The following is a 14,374-nucleotide window of genomic DNA, read 5'->3' on the forward strand; positions in this document are numbered from 1 at the left end:
ACCACCGTGACCTGTCGGTATTATAATCCCTTCTGCAATTGGATTCCTCATATGAGCTTCGACTCCCATCACCCAATGAGCATCCTTCGTCTCCTCCTGAAGGTTTTATCACTGTTTTTAGAGATCAGATTGTGGGCGGTCTTCGCTTTCCTTTGCACCCCTTTATTTCAGACTTGTGCCAGTATTGCGGCATCGGCATCTCCCAGTTTGCTCCCAATGTATTTCGAGCTATCTGTGGAACCGTCATCTTATGCCGTATCTATCGAATTCCCTTGACGCCTCACCTATTCCAACACTTCTATTCTTTCCGACGAGCCGAGGCGGGGATATTCAACGTTCAGGCCAAGCCGGGCTTTAAGTTCTTTGACGGCCTGCCTTCTTCCAATAAGGGTTGGAGGTCCCGCTTTTTCTTTCTTAAACCGCCTTCCCCCTTAGCCGGGTCTTCTCAGTGGCGCCCCCTCCCGGCTTCGGCTTTTCCCCCACATGTTCATGAATCTGCCTGCTTTGCAGCTGCGGACAAGTTGACCGGTGTTCTTGTTCGCTTATCTATGTTGATGCTGGAAGGCATCTTATACACCTTCGGTCTTAGTCCCGTCCCTGCCGAAATCGGAGCTCCCTTTGGTAAGCTGTCTATTCTTGCACGCCGCTCTTCGCTAACTGAGGTGTCTTTTCTTTTTTATTCTTGTAGCGGCTGCTATCCTCCGTTCCTTCGCCTGCCAAGAGACGCCCGCAGTTGCTGTCCTGGAAGCCCTGCATCAAGAGCTGACACCAGGCTTACCTTCTGATCCAGCTGCTGCCTTCGACCCTCAACTTCCAGCACCCCCGACCTCTGATGTTGTGATTGCCCCGCCGCTCGCAGTGCTACCTTCTCCCAGCGCTGCAGACCCAGCATTGTCCCACACCTCCGATCAACCTGCGACTGCTTCCTCGCCCACTAGACAGGCTCCTCCTCTCCGTCCTACTCTGCGGCTGCGTGTGACGCGAAATAGCAAACGGACGGCCCCGGTCACCGCCACTTCTCCTCCACCTTCACAGCGCCAACGCGTGGTGGTTCTCTCTTCCCCTTCCAAGTCCTCGGGTACGAGCTCGGCTCAGGAGACAAGTTTGGGCCAGGAACAGGCCTATGACCTGGAGGTGGCAGGCCCGCCGTCAGACCGACTTACTACGGCGCCACTCCAAAGCGTGCTACCTGCCCCGCCTTCACCTCCTGGTGGCCAACCCCTGGATTCGTTGACTCCTCCAGCCTCCTCCCCTATGATACCAACGAGCTCGGTCGTGCCTATTTCTGAACCGCCCTCCCCGGACTGGGCCTTTAGGGCCCTCTGGAGGCTTCCTTCGGCGACTGACCCGGCGAACGTGCCGGCTGCTACCTCATCCCCTTTTTTTGGCAGGGTCGACTTCCACGGGGCCTTGGCCAACTCCTGGCAAGCGGCTCATCGGCAGTTCTGGGAAAGCGAATACCCTCTGGAAGAGCTCGATCAGGTTGCTTGTTCTCTGGTCGCGGTGAGTCCCTTCTTCCCTTCTTTCCTTCTTCTGGGTGTGCGTGTGTGTTTCCATAACCTCCTTTCCCCTCCTATGGGCACTTGCAGACCTGCTCGGCGAGTCTGAGCGTAGTCCAACGAGCGACCGAGCTAGAACGGGAGAATGTGGCACTCAAGGCCCGTCTCCGGGAACTAGAACCCCCTTCATCTTTCACAGCTCCTTCTGAGCCCTCCCTGGAAGGCCTGGACTCCAGTCTGCATGCCGCCGGGGAATCAGCGGCCTCCGCCCGGGCCCTTTCTGACGCCGCATTCAACAAACTGCGGGCATTGGAGGCGGCCTTAAAGGCGAGTGAGTCCTCTCTGGCCTCTGAAGTGGAATGCCGTCAAGCGGCGACCTCTGAACTGAAAAACCGAGAGGCAGAGTTGCTTGCCCAGTCTAGGGAATTGGCCCTGCTGAAGCAAAGTCGGGATCTCCTACAAATGGGGCTGGCTGAAGCCCAAACCGTGGCCAATGCCGCTGTGGGTCGGAAAACCACCCTGCGAGCTCAGTGGGAAGCTTGCCAGGCCCAGCTTCAATCTTTGCAGGCGGAGCTTTCGCGGGCCCAGGAGGCAGTGTCTCAGGGCCAGAGTGACCTGGCTGCAGCTCGCGTGGAGGCTACCCAGGACAAGGACGCCATGGCAGAGTACCTGGCGGGAGAGCTCGAGCGGCTGAAGGCCTACCGCTTGGCCTATGTTCGTTCTTCCTTTTTCCTTCAGAAGCTGGGGCGCTGGATGGTCGTGCTGCTGAGTTACGGGGCTGCTGGCGGGGTAAGACAAGCCTTCGAGCAAGGTTATTTGCGCGCAGCGCCCCCCGCCACTTTCTTGGATACTGCTCGCCTGGTCCGGGAACTGCCGCAGGACACCTTCCCCTCCTTCGAGGCGGATGACGGGCTCTTCTTCCAGGCTGCTCCTCCTCCTGCTGCCGCTCCAACCCCCGTAGAGGTGTCTCCCCAGGATCTTCCTGCCGCCATCCCCGAAGCTTCTGAAGCCCTTGCCCCTCCTCCTGCTGAACCAGCCGACCTGGCTTCCCCTCGGTCGGCTCCTGATAACCTGTCTCCTCCTTCTCCGAATGTAGTGTAACTAGAACTATGTTATGCCGCTTGCTTTTTGATGCGTTGCTACCGGCTTTTCTTTGGTGGCATTTGTGTAATCGTACTGACCTCGGCCTGCTTATCTCCGATTTCCTCTGCGATCCGACAACTGTGCTGCGTCTCCTTCGCGCACTGATAGCTTGTTTTCTTCGGCAAGTTGTTCGTTGGTTTCGGCCGAGCTCCAATGATCAGATTTCCCTTATCTACTTTCTTTCGCTACGTAGCCTCTCCTCCCATCGCCGCCCTCCTAATGGGCTTGCCTGGGTTAAAGGTTACCTCGTGTGTCCGTGCAGCCCGCGGATTTGACTTATCCGCCTTCTGGTGACCCTTCCATACGCTTTTGTCCTGTTTAACACAATTTCCCAGGGAGGTGCTTCGTATCTCGGACCCTTATCTTTCCCTTAATGCCCCCTGGTTGTCTTCTCGAAGCTCATCGCAGAACGTCCCCCGTCTACTCCAGACCCTGCATCTACCGTCCGTTGTTGACTTACGAAAATGTCCTCCGCCCACCATACCTATAAGTATTATCTGACTCTTTCTTTCGCTATCACAGTAAAGCACTCAAGCGTCGCCGCCGCCGACTGATCGTTTCTGAGACTGCGCCGCGCTTCTTCTTTCTTCTCCAAGCTTCCCCTTTTCGTCTGTTCCTTCTGCCGCCTGAGATAATCTTCCTTGCAATGGCTTCTCCTTCTTGGGCTTCCTTGCTGGCGGAGCATTTCCCAAGCGCTTCAACTTTCGCTGAGTTAGATTGGGATGACCTACGGTACACTTACGAAGTCCCTTCTAGCTTTCGCCCCATCATTCCTACTGGTGTGAACTTGTACTTCGATCCCCCGCCGGGTTCTTGTACTTTCTTTACTGAGCAGTTCGTATCTGGCCTTCGTCTACCCCCGCATCCTTTTTTGTCCAGAGTGTGCCGCTACTTTAAGATTCCCTTAGGTCAGCTATCCCCCAATTCCATAAAAATCTTATGTGGCTTTGTAGTACTCTGCGAAGTTTGTGAGGTTTCTTGGTCAGCTCCCCTTTTTCATTGCTTCTTCACTCTCGTTCGGGGTGCCGATGGTCTCTTTGATTTCCAAGCTCTCAGCCAAACCGCTTTCTTTTCTCCTCTTCCTCCTCCCAGTGCTAACTGGAAGAAAAAGTTCTTTTTTCTCCGGTTTCCGGAGGAAACTGCCTGGCCCATGCACTGGCAACCTGAACTGCCTCTGACTCCAGCGCTGGACGAATTCCACCTGGACCTCTCCTATGCCACGGCTGCTGATCGACTAGAGGATTGGCGCTTGAATCTGACGAGATTACTATCTGAAGATCTACTTTCTTTCTTCAGGCTAAGCTGCTGTACCTCGGACACACCGCGCTCCTTAGGTGAGTCCGTGTGGAATGCCTCCTTTTCGATTCCCTGTAAGAGTAACTTCTTGTGTTGATGCCTTCAGCTGAAGTTTTGTATCGAGCGTCGGAGGTTCTGCCTCTGCCCCTCGATGACCTGGAGATAATGCGGCGCAGTCGGGCAATCTTGGGCAGGAGGCTACTCCCTCACCTGGGGTCTGCCGCAGTCGGGGCAGCGACTCAGCCTGCTCCCAGCCCTGCCCTACACGCCGCTTCTCCTTCCTCTGCCGCCTTGAACCGAGGTCGGGGTCGGGGCCAAGCCACACTCCCGGCCAGAAGCGTCTCCCGAGGAGCCTCGCGATCATCCAGACGCGGTCGCGCAGCTCTTCATCGCGCAGGTCCAAGCTCATCCGGACAGGGCGATACAGACAGGGGTGCGGCGGCCTCTTCCCTCAGTCAGCCTTGCTCTGATGATTCTGACTCTGATAACCAGCCCCTGCTTCACAGGCGGCGCCGAAAACCAGGTCTGACTTCATTAACGCTTGGTCTTGCTTTTTTCTTATGATCATACTGCCTCTTGCTACTGTCGTGACTGGCTCTGACATTACTTCCCTCTTTACATCTGTTTTCCTTATCTGGCAGCTTCCCCTAACCCCTACAGGGGGCGACCAGCTACGTTCCGCTCCGCTCCTACTGCTGCAGAGGGAGACAGCCCCGGCGATCATCAAAACCCGGTGCCCACTGAGCCCGTTCCTGAGCCAACTCCGGCCCCTCCTGGTGCTGACGCCGGCCCTTCTCAACCTTCCTTCTCCGCCCGCCATCGTTACAGGACCACCATCCCCTCTGAAGCTGCTCTAGCTCGGCGGCTCGACGCCCCCGCAAGCCTCCTGATGATGAAAGGTTGTCTCGGCAGTTTGTGGGCAGAGAGCATGGATCAAATGGGTGACGCACCTCCATTGGCCCAGATGGACAGGTTCTCAAAGTCCTGGGCTAAAGTAAGTACTCTTCACCTTATACTGGGTAGTGGTTGGCCTTAACTGAGGGTTATATCTTTCCTCCAGACTCATGCAGAATCCCTAGTGCTGAACCAATCTTTCCACACCCTTCATCATGAAAGCAAAGAACTACAGGAGAGAGTCTCCGAATTAGAGTTGCAATTGAACGACCCCGCCCAGGCCAGTTATGCTTTGCGAGCGGAGATTCAGGCCCTAACCAATCAGACCAACCGACAGAAACGGTCCCTGATACAGGTGAAGGATGAACTCCGAGCTATGAGGGAAGAGAAAGCCGCATCTGAGGCGGGGTTTCAGCAGCAACTAGCCCACCAAGCTCAGGAAATACAATCCAAGAACACTCTTCTGCAGGACAAGAACAATACACTGGAGGTCCAGGCGGCACAGTTGGAGACTCAGGCAGCTGAATTGCGGGCGCTGAAAGCAGAACTGTCACAGTCCCGAGCGGCGTTAACTGGGGTATCCACCGCCTTAACCGTCTATCAAGAAGGAGAGGAGGACCGTTGCCTACGAAGTCGAATGTCCTACCTGACTTCCCCCGAATTCCTGTCCCAGGCTGGGGCACGCTTGGCTACGACCGTGCCCTACACGGCGGCTGGAGTCATCAGGCAACTGCACGCACAGGGCTTCCTGAGCTCTATCCCCCCAGCAAACTTCTTGAATCATGACCAAATCGTTCAAGGCTTTCCGGATGAGATTTTTGCTCCTTTCAAATGATCTGTACTAGCCACTTAAACTGGGAAATCGTTACATGTACATATGTCTTTTCGAGTTTTCATTTGACTATCCTACTGCCTCCTCGCCCCTCGTCTGATCCAGCCTACGACCACAGAGCCAGCCCCCTCAAACTCGATAGGGCCGTAGGTAGTTGGCACTCCAAGGTCGATCCAACTTCCTTCCTTGAGCATCTTGTAAATAATAGGCTCCTGATGCCAATCTCTTGATAACCTTGTACGGTCCATCCCATTGAGGAGCCAACTTCGTCACTTCCCCTAAGGGCTTTATCTGCTTCCAGACCAGGTCACCTTCTCCGAAAAACCGAGGGATCACCTTCCTATTATAGTTCTGTCTCATCCTCTGTCTGTAGGCTTCCAACCTGGCAGCTGTTTACTCACGAATTTCGCTGATGAAATCCAATTCAGCCAGCCGCCGCTCGGTGTTCTCTCCGTCATACATCATCCTTCTTACAGAAGGTATCCCGACCTCCAGAGGAACCACCGCTTCATTACCATAAACTAGATGGAAGGGTGTCAGACCTGTGCTCTCTCGGGGCGTCGTACGGTAGGCCCACAAAATGCCTGAGAGCTCGTCCACCCAGCTGCCCCCCATGTGATCCAGCTTGACTTTAAGCCCGCGTACTATCTCCCGATTGACTACCTCGGTCTGACCATTACTTTGAGGATGAGCCACTGAGGTGAAGGCCTGGGTTATGCCGAACCCCTTGCACCAATTCTGTATCCTGTGCCCCTGGAATTGTCTACCATTGTCTGACACTAACTTATGGGGTAAGCCAAATCTGCAAAAGATATTTTTCCATAGGAACTGGATCACCGCATCTTCAGTGATTCTGGCTAGGGCTTCTGCTTCTACCCACTTGGAGAAGTAGTCTACTGCTACCAACAAGAAGCGCCTCTGCCCGATAGCCATCGGGAAAGGCCCCACGATATCCATGCCCCATTGGTCGAAAGGGCAGGATACTGTAGAAGTTCTCAGCAGCTCTGTAGGTCTGTGCGTCAGGCTCTGGTACTTCTGGCATGATAGACAAGTATTCACCAACCTCTGTGCGTCCTTCTGCAAGGTAGGCCAGAAATAACCAGCCAGCAATACCTTCCGAGCCAGCGTTCTTCCCCCAGCGTGATTACCACAGCACCCCGAATGTATCTCTCGCAAGGCCTGGTCCGCTTCCTCCATATTCAGGCACTTGAGTAGAGGTCTGGAGAAAGACCTTTTGTACAGCTGATCCCCAATCATTGCATAAGAGTGGGCTTGCCTCCTGATCATACGCGCTTCCTCGGGGTTGGTGGGTATGGCTCCTTGCTGAAGAAAGCTCATTATGGGCGCTCTCCAATCAATTACTTCTCCCGCGTTATTCTGTAAATCTATCTGGGCTACAAGGAAGGTCTGCGCTATAGATCGGTCGAGCGTCCATGTACTCAGGGAACTAGCCATTTTAGCCAACTCATCCGCTCTTTCATTTTCAGCTCTAGGAATCTTCGTGACTGTGACCTCCTTGAATTCTCCTTTCATCTTTTCATAAGCCTCCTTATAAACTTGCATCCTCTCGCTATTCACCCCAAATTGCGGTTATGCTGCGTTACCGGTGGGAATCGGAATATATGATTTCGGCTCGCCCCATGCTTGCGAACTTTGTTAGTAGAGCTTCATATTCGCCTCATTGTTGGTAGCTCGAAATTTAACCGCGACCAAGCGCATGATATCTCCTCAGGGGATATGAGCGATGCTCCTCGCCACTCCCAGATGGGTGGCCGATCCGTCCGTGATTTTCCGGACCTCTTCGAGTCCATTGGGTATATACATCAGAAATCTGCCAAAGCCTGCTTTGATTGCGGTTTGAGGCTGATATTGTATCATACTCCCCTAGCTCGGTTGCCCACTTGATAAGCCGACCCGCCACTTCCACCTTGGTGAGCTCGGCCCATTGTAATGTTCGTCAAGATGGTAATGGGGTGCGCCAAGAAATACTCGGAGGCGCAGAGCCATGAGAACAAGTCCATAGACCAACTTTTCCAGTCGTATACCGAGACTCGGCCCCTTCAATAGATGACTGAAAAAACACCGGCCGTTGTACATTATCCCGCTCCTTAACTAGCACGTTACGGCCTCGGGGTGGTGACAAGTAGACAAGGGCTCTCCACAACGAGGCTTGAGCGTGATGGCAAGACTCCAGTCTTGCTTGACTCTTCAAGGCACTGTGCATTCTTCAGTCCAGAAACTTGGCGCTTTCGAGCACTTTGAAGAAGGTCTGCTCTATCTGCATATTTGGAGATAAATCGGGACAGGGCTATTATCCTGTCTGCGTCTCCTTGATTCGAGGGATCTGCATGTTCAAGTGCTTGCACCTTCTCGGGGTTGGCCTCTATCCCTCGTTCGGTCACCGGATAGAAACTTCCCTCCTTTGGCCCCGACAGACATTTCAAGTTGACTTCACCCATATTGCCTCGAGTCCCAGGTTTCTTCTACATCTTTTATCGATGGGCGTCGGAGGGACTTGATCGGGATGTCATCAACGTAAACCTCACGTTTCGCCCGATCTGAGCCGAAGACTTTGTCCATCATCTTTTGGTAGGTAGCTCCAGTTCACAGTCGAATGACATGGCGGTATAGCGAAAATCTGTCGGCCGTTATGGTGACATTCTCCGGTCTTCACAGGCTAAGGGTATCGATGATATCACGATAGCGTCCATCATGCATATCCTTTCACAACCAACCGTTGAGTCCACCACCTGATCGATACGCGGGAGAGGATAACAGTCTTTGGGAGTGGCTTTGTTGAGGTCGCGAAAGTCTATGCACACCCTCCACTTGTTGTTTGGCTTCTTTACCAACACGACGTTAGAGAGCCAAGACGGGAATTGCACCTCTCGGACGTGTCCAGCCTTCAGGAGCTGCTCTACTTCAGCTCGGATAATTTTATTCTGCTCGGCAGGGAAGTTTCTCTTCTTCTGCTTGACTGGCTTAGCCTCGGGTATAATATGCAATTTGTGTTCGGCTACTTCTGGTCTGACCCGAGGCAACTCTTCTTGCGACCAAGCAAGACGTCTCGGTTGCGGCTCAGACACTGTATCAGCTCCGCTTTAAGCTCCGGAGGTAAGTCACTGGCGATGCGAGTGATGCTCTCCGATCTGTCGGGGTGTAGCTGGACCTCCTCCCAAGAGATCGGTTCTTCAATAATAGGTAGCGGTTCCTCTTGGATAGCGTGTACTCCCCCATCTTGCGTCCTCCGGCTTTTGCGCGCCTATACTCGGACCATGTTTATGTAGCAGCTACGAGACACTTTCTGCTCCCCCTTGACCTCTCCGACCTGCTCGCTGACCGGGAACTTGATCTTTTGGTGAAAGGTGGAGACGGCAGCCCGGAACTCATGCAGGGCTGGCCTTCCCAGGATAACGTTGTAGGAGGAAGGCGAATCCACCACAATGAAAGTGCTCCTCCGCGTGCGCACCAATGGCTCAGTGCCCATGGAAATGGCCAGCTTGATCTGACCCATGGGTTTGACTTCATTACATGTAAATCCGTACAAGGAAGTGGTTACAGGTTGGAGCTCAGCGGCGTCGATCTGCATCTCCTCAAACGCAGCCCTGAATAAAATGTTGACCGAGCTCCCGGACCCGAGCCACTCGGCTATTAGCAATAATGGCCACGATTATGAGGCATCATCGTGGGCGACTCTAAACCCTCAAGTCTTGGGGCCGAAGGCGGGGCGGGGCCGGATGCCTACTAGTGGCGCATCCCGGCCCCCACATATAGTCGCCGGCTATGTGCTTTACGTGCCCACCTGAGTCTCCGTCGGTGGGCCCTCACGAAATCATACCAATCTCGCCTGACCACGTTGCCCGTTATCGAGTTCTCGGCGTCTCTTGGTCTTGGGGCCGACTAGTTAGATAGGCCGGCTAGGTCGGGCCGGACTGCCGAGCCGCAGCCCGTTCTTCCTCCATTCTCTGTATTTGGGGCGCAACTGCAAACCCTGCTGGGCGAATTGGAAGCAGTTCTGAGATCGTGTGTCTGGACCGATGATATGTGCAATATGGTGCTCCCCTTGGTCCGAGCACAGGCGCTTGTATGGCGACTCATGGCTGCTCCTTAGAGCGGGGGGGCAGGCACAGGTTGAATCTGTTGGAAGAATGGGTTGGTATGGTGCTCTTCTTTGGTCGGTTGCTGGTGCCATCGTCTTCTCGGCTTTCCGCTGGTGGCCTGCGCTTCTTCCACTTTGATGTAGCAGAGCTTTCTCTACCATATCGTCAAAACTCGGGCGGGATTTTTGATGAGATCTTCCCCTCTAGCAATCCGTGGGAGAAGGCACTCATCGATATCTCGGAGGTGGCGGAGGGGCGTCGTTAGCTACTGGTGAATCGATTGATGTAGCCGCGAGGCTCGTTGACTCTGCTTGAGAGCAAAAGGCGGTGGTCGGTTTTTGGTACTACATTCTTGGCGAAGCAGTAGCGAGGAAGGCCGTTTGAAGTCCTGAAGTGGGCGATGGATTGCAGGGGCAATCCATGAACCACTTCGGCCGATCGAGCGAGTGTGCGGGAAGACTCGGCATTTGACGACATCGCTATATTGATACAATATAGCCGCGTTCTTGAACTTTCTCAGATGCTCTTCTGGGTCCTTGCTCCCATCATATTCTCCAATGTTTGGGGCTCGGTAACCCCTCGGCAGACTTTCTTTCAAGATCTGGGCAGAGAAAGGTACCTTATCGTCAGGATCTTCGGGCAGATCTTCAGCCATGATCACGGCCTTCCCCTTTCCTGAATCCCGAGGCGGGTGTAGAGAGCTTTCCGCCACTGAGGCTGGCGGCTCCTCCTTCTTTGGACTACGCCCGCGAGGTCCGGACCGATGATAATCGCGGCGGGGCTCTCTGAATGAAGCACGCGGAAGTTCTTCCGGCTGTTTCCTCTTTGAGTTCCTGTCGGAAGCGGGAGCTAGTTCTTTGGATGCCTCAGGGGCTAGGCGAGGTCGTGAAACTGTGCCTTGTCTTTCGGAGGCGGTCTGCTTCCTAACCTCCTTGAAAAGCTCGTACTCCCCTGCAATCATAGTTACGTTGATCCTCCGGCTAGAACTTCGACCGGAGTCCTCCATCTTCACGCTCCGGAACAGGTTGTTGTGTTCCCACATACGGCGCCAAATTTGATCCCGTCCGGAAGCTGAGTCGGACGGAGGCCGGTCGCGGTGGACTGGGCGTTGACGGAAAGTCGCGGGCGGTGCAGGCTCCCCACGGGTGGCTGATGCGGCTACAGGACCCTGCGCACACTCAGACGATCCCCCCTCTCACGTTAGAGACCAAAACCCAGGGAAAAAGTCCCCGGATCAGGCCCTCCGACACTCAAGTCAGGTCCTTTTTGCCCAGAAAAAAGCAGACAGAAGGAGAAAAGGAAAACAGTTGTGGAAAAAAGTGACGAGGGAGTGTGTGCGCGTACCTGCGTACAAGGGATTTCTCCCCTTTTATGCGTCCTCCTGCTAGAACCTGCCCCTCTGTCAGAAAACGTTAGACGCCCGACTTTGTCCTCTAGTCCTGGACACCTGTCGCGCTACTATTTGTTGTGAAAGCATCTTTCTGTTAGGAACCTCCGCCTTCGCACTTGGGTTTTGTCCTGTAATGAGGGACAGCTGGCAGGCTACTACTGGCTATGAGGGCATCTTTTCATTTCAGGAACCTTCGCCTTCGCCCGCATCGTTGGTATGTAATGATTACCCCTGACGGACCGTTGAGATTCTCCGCTCCCGTATTACTTAGCTCCTCCGATCCATTGTGTCCCCGCATCAGCCTGCACCTGTGGTTCGCATTTCCAGGCCTCCAACTCGCAGGCTTGCAGCCTTAACTGTCTAGACATAGCTACTGGCGATCTTCACCCGCATCTGCGCTTTGTACTTCTGGCCTCAACCGCAGTCAGTAGCTCGGGCTACCGATCAGCTCTGCCGCTTGGGCCCATTGGCCTATACTTCCAGTTCTGACCTCTGCCTAGCTCTGCCGATCACCGGCTTGCATCCTGCGCTTTGTACTTCCGGGCCTCAAATCGCAGCCCTGCAGCCCTAGCTGTCTTGACCCAGCTACGCTGATCTTCAACCTGCATCCTACGCTTTGTACTTCCTGGCCCTCAACCGCAGGTCTATAGCTCGGGCTGCTTCTGATCAGCTTTGCCGCTTCCGACCCATTGGCCTATACTTCCAGTTCTGGACCTCTGCTTAGCTCTGCCGATACCGACTTGCATCCTGTGCTTTGTACTTCCTGGCCCTCAACCGCATGTCTGTAGCTCGGGCTGACTCCGCTCAACTCTGCCGATCCTGACCGGCCTCTGTGCTCTGTATTTCCGGGCCCTCTACTGCAGGTCTGTAGCTCAGGCTGACTCCGCTCAGCTCTGCCGATCCTGACCAGCCTCTGTGCTCTGTATTTCCGGGCCCTCTACTGCAGGCCTGTGGATCGAGCTGACTCCGCTCAGCTCTGCCGATCATGACCGGCCTATGTGCTCTGTATTTCCGGGCCCTCTACTGCAGGCCTGTGGATCGAGCTGACTCCACTCAGCTCTGCCGATCCCAACCCGCTTCTGCCTATGCTGAGCCCTGACTGCCCTGTCAGCCTGCCTTTTTAACCGCCAAGTCGCCATGACTATTGACCGTCACCTCCTCGTGACTTTTGACCACCACATAGCTTGGACTTTTCTAATCCTTTTCTCTTGGGCCCCTCCATCACTAACCTTATCAGTGACCATTCACCATGTAAGGCAAATAAGATATGAAACTCGGTTTATGCTTATAAGTTGAATGATCGTGGTTAAAATAAGTTGTTGCTGATAGGAGAAAAAAAAAAGGTTGATCGAAATAGAAGGCTATCATTGGTGCTCTAGAGGCAACTAAATCGCTAAATGTTGTATCGACGAGCAAAGTGAAAATTTTCTCTCTTACATTTTTGTGCTAGGTATTAGGTTCCATGAATAATGCTTATGTACATGTTTTACATTAGAGTAAGTATAGTGGAATAATAATAAAATAAATATAGAAAAATAAGCAATAGCTCTATGATATTTATTTTATGTGGTTCAACCACTATGTCTTACTTTGGTTTAACGATTCATTTGGTGGATCAAATTTGAAATTTCCGCGAAGTAAAAAAAAAACGTTTTTTTTTACAAATGTGAAGAAGAATATGAGAATGGAGTTTTTTTTTAAAAAAATGCGATGAGTTTATAGAACTCATCTATAAATCTTACAATGAGAGTTTATAATAGAATAGTTGTTATGTATGAATTATGTATTTGAAATTCCTTTTATCCTATTTATAGTAGTGAAGGTGTATGCAAATATAGGATAAGATTATTCATTTTGATAACATATACTCGAATTCAATCAACTCAAGAGTAGTTGAGTCAAAATCTTAATAATCCATGACTAATATTCATTTAACTACATTCAATTGAATTTTTTAATCAACTTTCTCAGATATAATTACAAGGTTAATCACCAATAATTACCCAACTTTCTACATTTTGGGCAGGGACGGAGCCAGGGGGCGATGGAGACGACCACCCCCTCTCTCAAATTTTAAGTATAAGAAGCCTATGAGGTATATGAATAGGAAGTGAAAGAGAAGCGAATGGAAGGAAATGATATGGTCGTCTCCCCTCAACATAAACACATACATTTTGCCTCCTCGATATGAAATTTTTTGCTCCGTCCCTGATTTTGAGGATGTACTCAATTCAACTTTTAATTGATCTATTTGACTCAACTAGATGTTTTAATGAATTTATATATCCAATAATTTTTTTAATTAGTGGACTCAACAATCATTTCCATAAACTAAAAAATAAATAAAAGCTTATTTTAAGTATAAAATTTAAATTGACTTGGTTGTCAACTAAGCATCTAAGTTGACTATAACAAGCATCAATTCTCCAAATCTCTGATTTGGTTTTTTTACATCTAATAAAAAAATCATGGTAAGCTATAGACTACAATCATAAATTTATATTTCACAATGAAAGGTTCTCAAATCTCAATCAAACTTAATTATCCCTCAAGTGTGTGTACCCAATTCATTTCCCCAGTCAACCACAATTCACTGATAGCTTTATATAATTTAAGAGTTCATCTCGCATCAAGGCCTTAACCCCTTTAGATGTGCCAAACCTTCAACTCACTTTACAGGGCATCAGTTTATTGTGCATTTCACCTCTTCAACTGTCATCAAAGCTATTGAACAAGCTTTAGGAACTTGTTCCTATTCTTATTGTCCTTCAACTCTTCAACAAGCATTTGAATCATTGAGTTAGATGGATATTGTGATAGATTTTATTATCCCTATTAGATGAATTTATTTGTAAATTAAACATGTGAATATAATCTAAATTTTTTAAAGTGGACTAACTTATATTTATTGAGTTTCGATTTATTGGATATAGATTCAATATGTAAAACCCTAAGCCAATTTGTTATTATGTGTGGGTTGATAACAAATTCAATTCCTACATAAAAGGAATGCTCTCAAGGGTTTAGGTGAATCTTAACCTAGTTTCTTGTTCCTTATTATCAAGAAGATTTTCAGCGTTATCACTCCCTAAGTCTCTTAGAAGACTCTTCTTTACGCTACATCTTCTTTCATAGGGATCAAAATCAACGACGCTAGGATAAGGACATTAAGTCTTTAATCAGAGTCCTTGTTTTTATGTTTTTACAAAAACTAACACGA

Source organism: Zingiber officinale, chromosome 6B (assembly GCF_018446385.1).
Source record: "Zingiber officinale cultivar Zhangliang chromosome 6B, Zo_v1.1, whole genome shotgun sequence".
Lineage (NCBI taxonomy): Eukaryota > Viridiplantae > Streptophyta > Magnoliopsida > Zingiberales > Zingiberaceae > Zingiber > Zingiber officinale.